The sequence below is a fragment of the Ctenocephalides felis genome, unplaced genomic scaffold (genome assembly GCF_003426905.1).
Source record: "Ctenocephalides felis isolate EL2017-DRISC unplaced genomic scaffold, ASM342690v1 CF-g0.4_SCAFFOLD_01604, whole genome shotgun sequence".
In the NCBI taxonomy this organism is placed as follows: Eukaryota; Metazoa; Arthropoda; class Insecta; order Siphonaptera; family Pulicidae; genus Ctenocephalides; species Ctenocephalides felis.
Window position 1 is genome coordinate 52,470,071 of NW_020537758.1, and position 11,707 is coordinate 52,481,777.

Consider the following 11,707-nt stretch of genomic DNA (forward strand, 5'->3'; position numbering starts at 1 on the left):
AATGCGAAACATCCATACTGGGGATCAAGACTCGCCAATCCTAGAGGACGTGAACTCTATAGCTCCATGCTCACTAACAATTTAATCCCGATCTCAACCGGTGAACCAACTTATTGGCCGAGCGACCCAAACAGAATTCCGGATCTGTTAGACTTCTACATAACCAAAGGAATAACAATCAGTAACATGAAACCACAAAATAGCCTAGATTTGAGCTCTGACCACTCTCCTGTTATACTAACCATTTTTTGTAAACCAACCACCGATTATCATAAAACCTTACCTGACCAAAAATTCACGGACTGAAACAAATTTAGAGAACTGCTCGATACCAACTTAAATTGTAATATGTTATTAAAGTCAGAAAACGATATATAAATAATGCGGTAAAATCATCTCACCGAAACACTACATCATTCGGCACTAATAGCACTCCTTTCAATTACAACCAGTAATGTTCTCAACTATCTCTGTACATCAAAACAACATATTGCGATTAAAAGAAGACTCCGAAAAATATGGCAACATCAAGATCTCCTCAAGATAAACAAGATTGAACAGCGCCTGTAAAGAAGTAAAAAGATATTGAAAGAATACAACAACAACGTACTTGAAAAAAGAATCAAAGACCTGACGGCTACTAAGGACACGAATTACTCCATATGGAAAGCTACTAAACATTTTAAACAACCTATACTCCCGGTAATCCCTATTAGAAAAAATGATAACTCCTGGGCAAAAAGTCATCAAGAAAAGGTCGATTTATTTGCAGATTTCTTCGAAAACGTATTTCAACCATTTCCGCAAAACTACTCCCAGGAGGAGCAAACCACTGAAGAAATACAGTTTGAAAAACTCTTCCAACCAAGAGTGTACTCAAATTCGCTTCCTGGCATCAGAAGTCAAACATGAAATTTCAGTCTCAAGATCAGGTAAATCTCTTGGCCATGATCTTATATCAATCCAAATCCTGAAAAAGCTCCCACCAAAAACTCTGAGGTACATAACAATCTGTTCAACTCTCTCCTAAGATAAAAGTGTTTCCTAAGGCGTGGAAATAGCGAAAGTAATTCTAATTCCCAAAACAGATAAGATCCTTGTCTCCTAAAGTCATACCGACCCAATAAGTTACTTTCAACCCTCTCTAAGATATTTGAGAAAACTCTTGCTCAAAAAGTTCTAACAATACTCCATGACAAATCCATAATTCCGGACTATCAATTTGGTTTTAGAAAGCTACATTCCACCATTGAACAAACACACAGAATTGTTGAACAGATAAATGCTACAATACATGAAAAGAGGTACTGCTCAGCCTGCTTCTTGACATTTCCCAAGCCTTTGACAAGGTTTGGCATGCCGGACTACTTCATAAATTAAAGAATATTCTACCTGAACAACTATTCTCAATATTAAAATCCTATCTTACTGAGAGGAAATTTACATTAGTCTGGCAAACCAAATCTCATCCCTCAGAAACATTAACTCTGGCGTTCCCCAAGGTAGCGTGCTAGGTCCTGTTTATTCCTCATATTTACCTACGACATGCCAACTTCCCCAGACACTGAAATTGCTACGTTTGCTGACGACATATGCATCCTATCCAAGCATGAAGACCCTAAAATAGCATCCGAACTTCTGCAGCGTCACATTCTAATGATTGAAACTTGGCACAAAATCTGGAGATTAAGAATCAACAACCAAAAATCAGTCCACATCACTTTCACACTGAGGAAAGATACTTGCCCACCGATATTTATTAATGGAGAACAGATACCACAAGCAGTTGCCGTTAAATACCTGGATATATCTGGATAGGAAACTTAACTGGAAAACACACATTCAGAAGAAAAGAAAACAACTAGAAGAAAAATTCAGGAGCCTTTATTGGCTACTAGGAAGAAAATCTCAACTATCGACATACAATAAACTATTGATCTACAAAGTTATCCTAAAACCCATATGGACCTACGGAATTGCACTTTGGGGGACAGCATTTAAGAGCAATACAAAATTATTCAAAAGTTTCAAAATAAGATACTAAGGATCATCCTGAACGCCCCAAAATATGTACCGGTATGGCTGCTCCACCAGGACACGGGCCTGCACACGTAGAAGAAGAAATCGCAAGATACGCCATCAAACACAGTCATCGACTGGAGAACCATCCCAACGGGCTCGCCAAGGCACTCATCTCACAAACTACACCAAAAGATTAAAAAGGAAAACGCCTTTGGACCTAACTGGCATTCCAAGTCATTCTAGATCATAATCTTCTTAAATTAGGAGAGATTGCAACTGTGCACTCTCTCAAGCATTCAATAGTTTATTTTTGCAGACAGCTTTTTGTTACTTGTGATTCACAAAATTTACCTAATGTCCATTGGACAGATGTAAATTATATCCAAAATAAAAAAAAAAAAAAAAAAAAAAAAAGGAAATGTAAAAACTGAACTATGGTTTAATTAAAATGACTTCAACAAGACAAAGCAATGAAAATGTCAACCAATTAAAACTATGCTTATGCGGAACATATTATTATATTAAGGGATAATTTTTATAATTCTGTAATTAAAATAATTTTTTAGTTTGTTCAGAACTTTATAATATTTACGTGAATATAAATATAAGTCTAAGTTTGCGATTTTGAACGATTCATAAAGATACTTAATATTAGTTTCCTGATCATTTATGCTTATCTCTAACGTCAAACATGGGCATCGTATCTTATCATTGTCGTATCTTTATGTATTATTATGTGTTACCTTTGAAAAATGTTGAACGCTATTTCTTTGAACCATGTTACAGCTTCTGCATCAGTAGTAGAATTGTCTAGTTGGAGAACTGGTGACAATAACTCACTGTAAAGGAAAAACATTATAGTAGAAACAATTTTCGAAAATCTTATTTGTACTACTATATCAATTTGAAGTGTTATATATGCAACAAAATCAGCATTTAGTGTTTCTCAATACCTTCATCAGTACTATATTGACGTCAGCGTCTTTATCATTAAATTTGGAATATACTTCGGAGCATTCAAAACTACTTTTAATAATTTATTTTGACTTCTTTGAATTTTCAAGACGTTCGATTTGGAGACTGCGGCTTAATATTGTTTTTTTACAAGTAAATTTTGTTGTATGAATAAAGTTTTGATATCTGTTCGAGAAGCCAATGATATTTCATCTTATCTCTTCCACGTGTTGTCGGGTTTTCTTGATGTGCACTTTCCAATCAGTTATTTGGACGTAAATTTTGTTTATATATTTTCTCTGGTCACAATTAAACATGTGTCTGTTTAAATGAGCTTGTTTCGCATATTTTCTGGTCTGGAACTATAACTTGGTCAGCTCTTCGATTATTCCGAAGATGCGCGGCCACCATGTATATCCCGGATAACCAATGCATAGGGGTTTCGTGACAAGATTCGAACGCAGTCATTATGCGCCAAGTCACGTTTGTAATTTACGATAGTGCATTCGCAATTGTGAATATCTACACCTGTCTACCGGTGTCGGACTTCTGTATTTCCCTATAGCCTGATACCTGTCGAACGTTTCTGAATAGAGTTTACAGTATTATACAACGTTTGTGAGAAAATTCTCGGATCCTACGTGAATCGGCGAGTGCTCAGTGTATGGATTCTGAGGATTTTTGTTCGAAAATAGTATAGTGAAAAATGAAGTGGGGACCGGATATTAAATTACGTTTTTACATATAGGATTTTTCGATTTTTAGTCAATGGTTTACTAGTACATTACACCAATATCGCATATAAATGGATATATAGCATTCTACATGGGGATGTTGCAGTCAAATAAATATTGACCTTTTATTTGCTATGTAGTTAGCAATTAAGCTGGGAAGACAGGACTACAACTTTTTGTATGTTGACATTAAAGACATAAACCCCTGGAACTAATGAAGTAAAAAAAACAAAGTAAAATGTCTACTGTGTTTTTAGAAGACTCGTCTGCTCTGGAGTATTTATTAGATTTTATGACAAAAAATGTTTTTTGTTGAATGTTGAATATAATTCATCTGGAGAACTAGTTATGATTGTTTATAAAACGACTTTAACTAGAATATGAATTACACATTTTAGTCAATGTAATTATAAAATTAGTATGGATTTATAATAGTAGAATCAAAATTGTTGTACAGATTTGCGATTGTGTTTTTGATTTGATATTATTTTATTTATATTCTCAATGTCAATATCATGCAATGATATCACATGTTTTACTTTAATTAATATACTTATTGTATTCAAAACATTATTATTAAAAAAATTGTATATGAAGATCATAAAGCTACAATCTGTGTCAATTTATATTGCAATGTGCTTATATGCATATCCAAATTTGAGGTTAATACAAATTACAAATGTATAAAAACTTTTATATTTATCTAACCGAAACTTAAACTTTTATAATTGTTCTAACCGAAATTGCGTACTTTGTTGACATGTTCTGAATTGTTTTATTAACTTGATGCTAGAGTTCCGTACTAATATATAAAAACTACCAAAAGTAATTATTTTCTACGATTCTAAATACCATATTACGATTTGAAGCTGGTGGTACGATTATGGATTGGCGATCACTAGTTTCATGTTCATTATCTACCTCGGCCAGAGATATAAGATTTTTTCTTGTAATTATAATTCTAACATATGATGTAAAGCAAAAATTGCTTTTCAGGGGCATTGCTGCAAAAATAATGAAGTCAAACGACTTATTAAGCATTATTAGAATATATCACAACTAGAAACTACTGGGACCTATACTGGACTGACTATACTTCTAATAGCCCCATTGTCAAGTGTTAAGAAATAAAAATTCAACTATGATTTTGTGCAATAGATCCAGGATGCAAAGATATTTTTACAATATTTTTTTAGTACATCAAATAGTGTGGATTATTAATTATAATTTTCCGAACATATTCAAATATTTCTAGTTTATGAAAAAACCTGATATTTCTAGAATGTTAGTTTCCAATTTCAAATAAAAGACAAATTTTTTAAAAAACTTTTAGTCACCCGATATTTTCTGATTAATTTTTCTTAAGGTGCAATGTCGCACACGACATTTGTTAGTTATGATTTAATATTATTTTGACTATGTTGCATAACTTCAACGGCATATTCTCCTCATTCTTATGATTGTCTATTAATCTTTTCCTTAGACAATGTATTTGTCCTGCTTGTCATGTATGAATTAATCTAGTGGCATTTGGATGCTCCGCGGAGTCTTTAAGCTCCGTTCACATTGAACAAGTTTTCATCAAGTTTTGAGTTAAACAATTTTATTTGAAACATTTAGTTATAAAATACATTTTTATGTTTTACATGCTATAATCATAATGCAGTGAAAATGTGGTAGGAATTTAAAAATTTAATTTATCTGAAATACTAAAAAGCTTTAGATAAGGTGACCATACGCCCCGGTTTGGCCATTCTAAAAGCAATATTTGTCCCGGTTTTAGGTGTTTAGTCTCGGATTTTCAAAAATGTTTTCAATGCCAATATTTTTTAAATGTATTTCATCTAGAAAATTTGAAACGAAAAAATGTGTATATAAATTTTAAGCTCACCAACATCCCCCCTCCAACCCGCTCTCGCATACATAATCCGTCCCGCATTTCATGCACAAAAAATATGGTCACCTTACTTTTGATAATATTATAGTTGGTTTTGAATATGCATTTTTATGCTTATTGGTAACTAATTATAAGTTATTTTTATATTATGCATTTGAAGTTCTAATTTTTACGAAATATTAAGATAATATTGAATAACTTGAGTGGTACCTTTTTTATTTATTGAATAGCTAAAGGTTCTATGAGTTGTTATGATAAATACTTAGCTAGCTACTTCGGTTTTTTATAGATGGCAACCCAAACAATTATTCCATTTATATGAAATAAAATTTATCATAACAATTTCTGTAGTAGTGATACATTTTTTCATGGAGCAATGCCAGATAAAGCTATTTTACAATGAAAACACTGCTATCTATATTCTAATTGTAAGTGAACACCGATGTCACTGCTATTTGAGGCCTGAGGCAAATCCCATTACTCTAACCACTTTCCCATCGGCGAGCCCAAGTTATATTTTTTAAATTTTTACTATATCTACGCATTATGTTAAATATGATAGACATATGGCTCTTTCCAGAAATATTACTCGATGCCTGTGAATGTTTCAATTATTTGCGCCTATGAAGTTTCATTTTAATTTTGGAATTATACAATTTTAAATTAATTTGCAAAATATCAATTGTGAGAGGTCACCTAATTGTAACGCAACGGGTCTCCGAAAATCGCAGCAAATCGTAGCAAATCGCAGCAAATCGCAAATGTGAATGCTCCCTTAGTGGTCTTATAAGTGCTCCGTAGAGTCTAAAATGCACCATGTCTTTGGCACCATACTGTTCTCTGCCATTGCATAAGCGGGGTGCCTATTCATTCCATGTCAGCGCTTGTTTTTCAATTTCAACCCCATTCAGCACTTTGTCTTAATTTATTTTGATTCATCGAACAACTTTATAAAATCGACGAAGAATAATATGTTTGTTCCGGTTCCGGGAATTGAATTATGTTACTGTATCTGCGAATTTTATTTTTGGGGTATATCAACAGTCCGTATATGTATTTTTATTGGCTTCTTATTGGTGCTTTTGTTATTCATTTATTTTTATTGATACTTTTGTTATATACTTTAATAATCAAAATCTTTACTTGATAATTAAAATTTTATAGTATACTATAAAATATATTTATAGTACTACAAACAATTTTAAACTTTGTTTAAAAACTATTTAATATATGGAGTATCTTAAGAAGTTCAATAGATAAATTTTCTTCAAATAATTAACGTTTTCCTGAATTTATTTTAAATACGCGTATAGGGAAATTAAGTCATATCACTATTACTTGAATTATGAAATTACGTCAAAATAATTAGTTTTATATTACTTCACAAAATTTGAGTTAAATTAATAAAATTATATATTCATATCCATTACACATAATAATCTGTCCAGAAAATATATTCTGATCAAAGAGGAAAGAAGGTATCATATATAGTTAATATGTATATGATAAATTTGTAAATATCTCTATTGAATATTTATTAAATTCTACAATAAAAAAATATTCAAAAAATCTCATTCAAAAGTGATATATGCAGATGTATATAGTGATATATCATATGCAGTGATCTGAAAGAATTGTATTGTCTATATTGTATGCTCTATCATTTCTTTGAAATTTCATTTTTGCTGCGTAGTTTTCCACGAATGTTTTTCTTTGGTGACGATAAAATAAAAAATGTCGAGTGCGGCAGAATACAATATATGAAAATGTTTTATCAAATAATATTCTTACATGTGAAAAGTATGACTTTTTAAAATTCAAATTATTTCCTGAACTTTTTCTTTACTACATCTTTGTTTGTATCTAAAAGAGTGAAAGAAACGAAAATTTTTATATTATTTCCTTATTAAATTAATTACTTTTCAATATAAAAGAGTGAAAAGCAATAATTGTTCAAAATAGTTTTGATAACGTTTCAATTTATTAAAATTATTGAAGTAAGTTCATCGGTTTTTACTATACCATACAAAATTTTTCTAGTTCTCTAATTTCTAAATAATTTATTGTTTCTAATTATTTTGATGTTCTAACAATAGTTGAATATTATTATTACATTAATTAAAACATATTTTCATATATGATTAATACAACAATTTATTCGCATCATATTTTTTAGGAAATGTTGGTAAAGAATGAAGAGTGTAGTATTTTTATTAATAAATAACAATCAGAAGAACATTCTCAAATTTTACAAATATTGTTAACTTTATACTCTAATCAGAAGAAGATTTAGGACTATTGACAATTTATTCCATGTTTGGGAAGGGTTTAAAAGCTCAGAAAGCTTGCAAATCCATCAATGCCTTATTTTGCATAGCACATGTAATAAATATCTATTGTAATAGTTTTTTATTTATTGAAAGCATTCGAGTTATGAATGAGACTTATATAACTAATTGAAGTTGTTAGAAATGTATGGAGTTACTTGTCCTATAAACAGTTTTGTTTGAAGACAAATTTAAATTGCCATTTCTCGAGAAGACAACCCATCGGTTAACCATTTTCCGAATATATTTCATATTTATCTAATAGTTACTTGCGTATGTTGCAGCAATACCCTCGAAAAGCTATTTCCATTAGAGATCATATTTTTTATGTATAATCTCAAGTGAAAATTGGTATCATACTTTTTGATATCTGACCCGGAACTGGAAATTTTCTATCTCAATATGTCATGAGATCGATATAATAATTCTATCATAATATTATATAATAATTCGATATAATAATTCTATCATAATTAGACGTTAAGCAATGTCTAATTTCAGTTAAGCCTTTAAAACCATAATTGAAATGATGATGAAGACTACAATAATAAATAATGTAATGAGAGTAATGAATATTACTCATAGTAATGACTAATGGTAATCATTGATAATGTAATGATTCTGAATCTATAATCATTTGAATTATATATTACTATGTGCATATATTCCACGTTTCCATATTCCATTATGAATAAACTTTTCCCCGATATTATCTAATAACTCACAAAACAAAACAACAAGCAGAAAAAATATATCCGAATATTCTTCAAACAAGCTCATTACGTATTAATAAGCGCATTTCACTAATACCCTACAGAACAAATGTACTTTTTTGTTTGATAATGTTTTCCCGCCTTTATCTGAGCCACGTTCGAGTCGCGAGCGGAATTACTGATCAGCGGGGACACCGGAGTGGATGGCGCCTCCTGATCGCCACCGGAAAGGGAAGCATTATTTTATGCCGAGCATTGCCTTATGTGGACATACGGATAATAGGAGAGCTGGTGGTCTAATTACTAGTATTATATAAAATACATACAATGAATACATAATATTTGCATAACTATTAACAAAATCAATAATTTAACATTTTAATGCAGTGATGGTTAACGGCGAAGTGTGAACAGTTAAAAATTTTGAAATCTAAAGATCCTTCTAGCTAATTTTAATTTCATGACTTTTCAAGCAATTCTGAGTTCAAATAAGACCAAATTTTGAAAAAACTAAGTACAGTAATACCCCGTTTAACGCCGTACCGTTTAGCGCTGTATCGGTTTAGCGCTATTTCATTTCAAGTTTTGAAGGGTTAAATTAGGAAGATGTGAGCTCAAGGAATTAACTGACGAGAAGAAAACAAAAATGTTGACAGCAGTGATTCAGCGAAAGAGCAAAAAGAACTTTCGATAGTGTTTGTAAAAAGAAGAACATTAAAAATTATCCGAATTTTGTTAGGAGCTCAAAAGTAAGGCTTGATGTTAGAGATGCTTTATCCGTTTATGAAGAACTTTTCAGAAAACAACGCAAAACAAAAAGTGAAACAATATTATATGTTTGTGTCATAAAAAGGCAAAACACGAAAAACGCGGAAAGCTTACTAAATATGACTGACTTATAATTTTGTTTTTTCAAGAATATTCGTTTTGTTATTTGTATTTTGTTTTTATTTTTGCAAGAGGTAGTATGATGTTAATTTGTGTTTTAAGAAATAAGTGTTTGCATTTATTTTTGGTAAAAAAACGTACTTTTTAAATTTAATCCCTAACTAATACCTAGCCGTCTTCTCCTAACCCCAATATTTCCATGTAAAGGTAGCTTCGTTTAGCGCTGTTTCTCATTGCGCTCTATTTTGATGGGACGTATCCACCGCGTTAAACGGGATATTCCTGCATGTGCATAAATGTGTTTTCGTAAATAAGCCGATTTTTGACTTACCTCAAAAACGGTGAACCGATTTAAAAAAAAATCGTTTTGCGAGATGATCGACCGAACCGTTTCTTTAGAATAAGCAAAATAGTGTAAAAATTTCGTTCACGTTAACATCAATCGTGCTGGTGAGTTTTTTGCAAATATATGCCGGCACGTTTCTTTGCCAATATATGTTAATTAATTGCGATAAGGCTCATGATTTAAACAAACACTCTGAAATATTAGAGGCCTACGAAAGAGGCATGAATTATAAAATACATACTATTATTAAATACATACAAGTTCAAATTAATAGTTCAGGGCTGCGCTTTTAGGACATATAAGCGCGAGTTAATGCTCTATTATTTATTATTTATTATTAGATCTTCGAGTTTTAATAAATGTCTTCTACAATAAATGATATTTGTGAAGATTTTTCTACAATAAAGGATATTTATTACCGCTAAAAGTCTTTGAGTATAAAATTAATTACTTTCAACTTCATCTCGATTCTAGGCTTTTTTTTACTGTAGGCTATTTTTATAAGGCGACCATACATTCCGGTTTAGCCGGGACAGTCCCGGATTTTTACCTTGTGTCCCGGTTTTTTCTGAAAAAAATATGTGTCCCGGATTTAGACGTTCTGTCCCGGGTTGTCCCGAGTTTTCATGAAGTATAGGTATAATTTGAATATTTTCAATTACTCGATAATAAAATTACAACAATCTATCAAATATTTGATAATGTTTGCTTATATGAAGCAGGGTTTATACAAAAACCGACATTTTAGAAAACCGGTTTTCGAATTTTAATTTTACTAAAAAAACCGGTTTTAACCGGTTTTCGAATTTTATGTAGAAAATAAATTTTTGCTCGAATATTCTGTAATTTATCTGCAAATTTTGTGTAATTTAGAGCAGTATTTGACTGAATTTATTTATTGTTCAATTTTATAGATACTAAACAAAATTATTTTAATTTTAATTAGTAGAACTAAAAAATAATAGTTTATCTATTACTTATTATTCGTTATTCATGCATCATTATCACATAAGATTGAAAATATTTTTATGATAGTAAAAGGAAAGTTTTCGAATAAATATAAATAATATATTTTTAAATAAAAAAAATTAATTAAATTAAAAAAAAAAACTATTAGATACATGTTGATACATATTTGTTAATATCAATTTTAGTTTTAAAAACAATTGCTAAACTCAAGTATTGTCTGTTCCGAGAAATTTTAATTAATTAATTTTAAACATTAATTTTATTGTTTAATTAAATATGATTTCAAAAAACTGAGAACGTTTATCGAATTGCTACTTAGACGTGTCCTTTGTTTACTCACAAAGTTTCCTGAAATAGAAAATACTCTCATACTTATGCGACATGCGACCAAATTGTGCTTAATTGTTTTTAAAGCCTGATATAATATTTCTAAGTATTTTGTTCTTTAATTTGTGGTTTCTAGGGTTTAAAACTTTTTTTTAAAGTTTGAGTAGAGGAAATTACTTCTTCAAGAAGAAGTCACACTGATTTAGATTAATATATACACTGGTATAAAAATCTAAATTAATATATACAAAACCTTTCTGGAAACCATTGCAGACTGATAAAATATCAAATGCTATTGAACCGATATGATTTCAAGAATCAAAACGCTTTCATCTATCTTTTATATTTGGCTATATTTGTCATTTTCCATTTATACAGTAAAAAACGACTTTTTTTTATTAAAAACCGGTTTTCGAATTCCATAATTTTCGCCAAAAAACCGGTTTTCAAAACCGGTTTTTGAAAACCGACAAACCCTAAGCAATACGTTATGAATGAAGAAATTGCCGAATGCGAAACTCAAAAGCCTA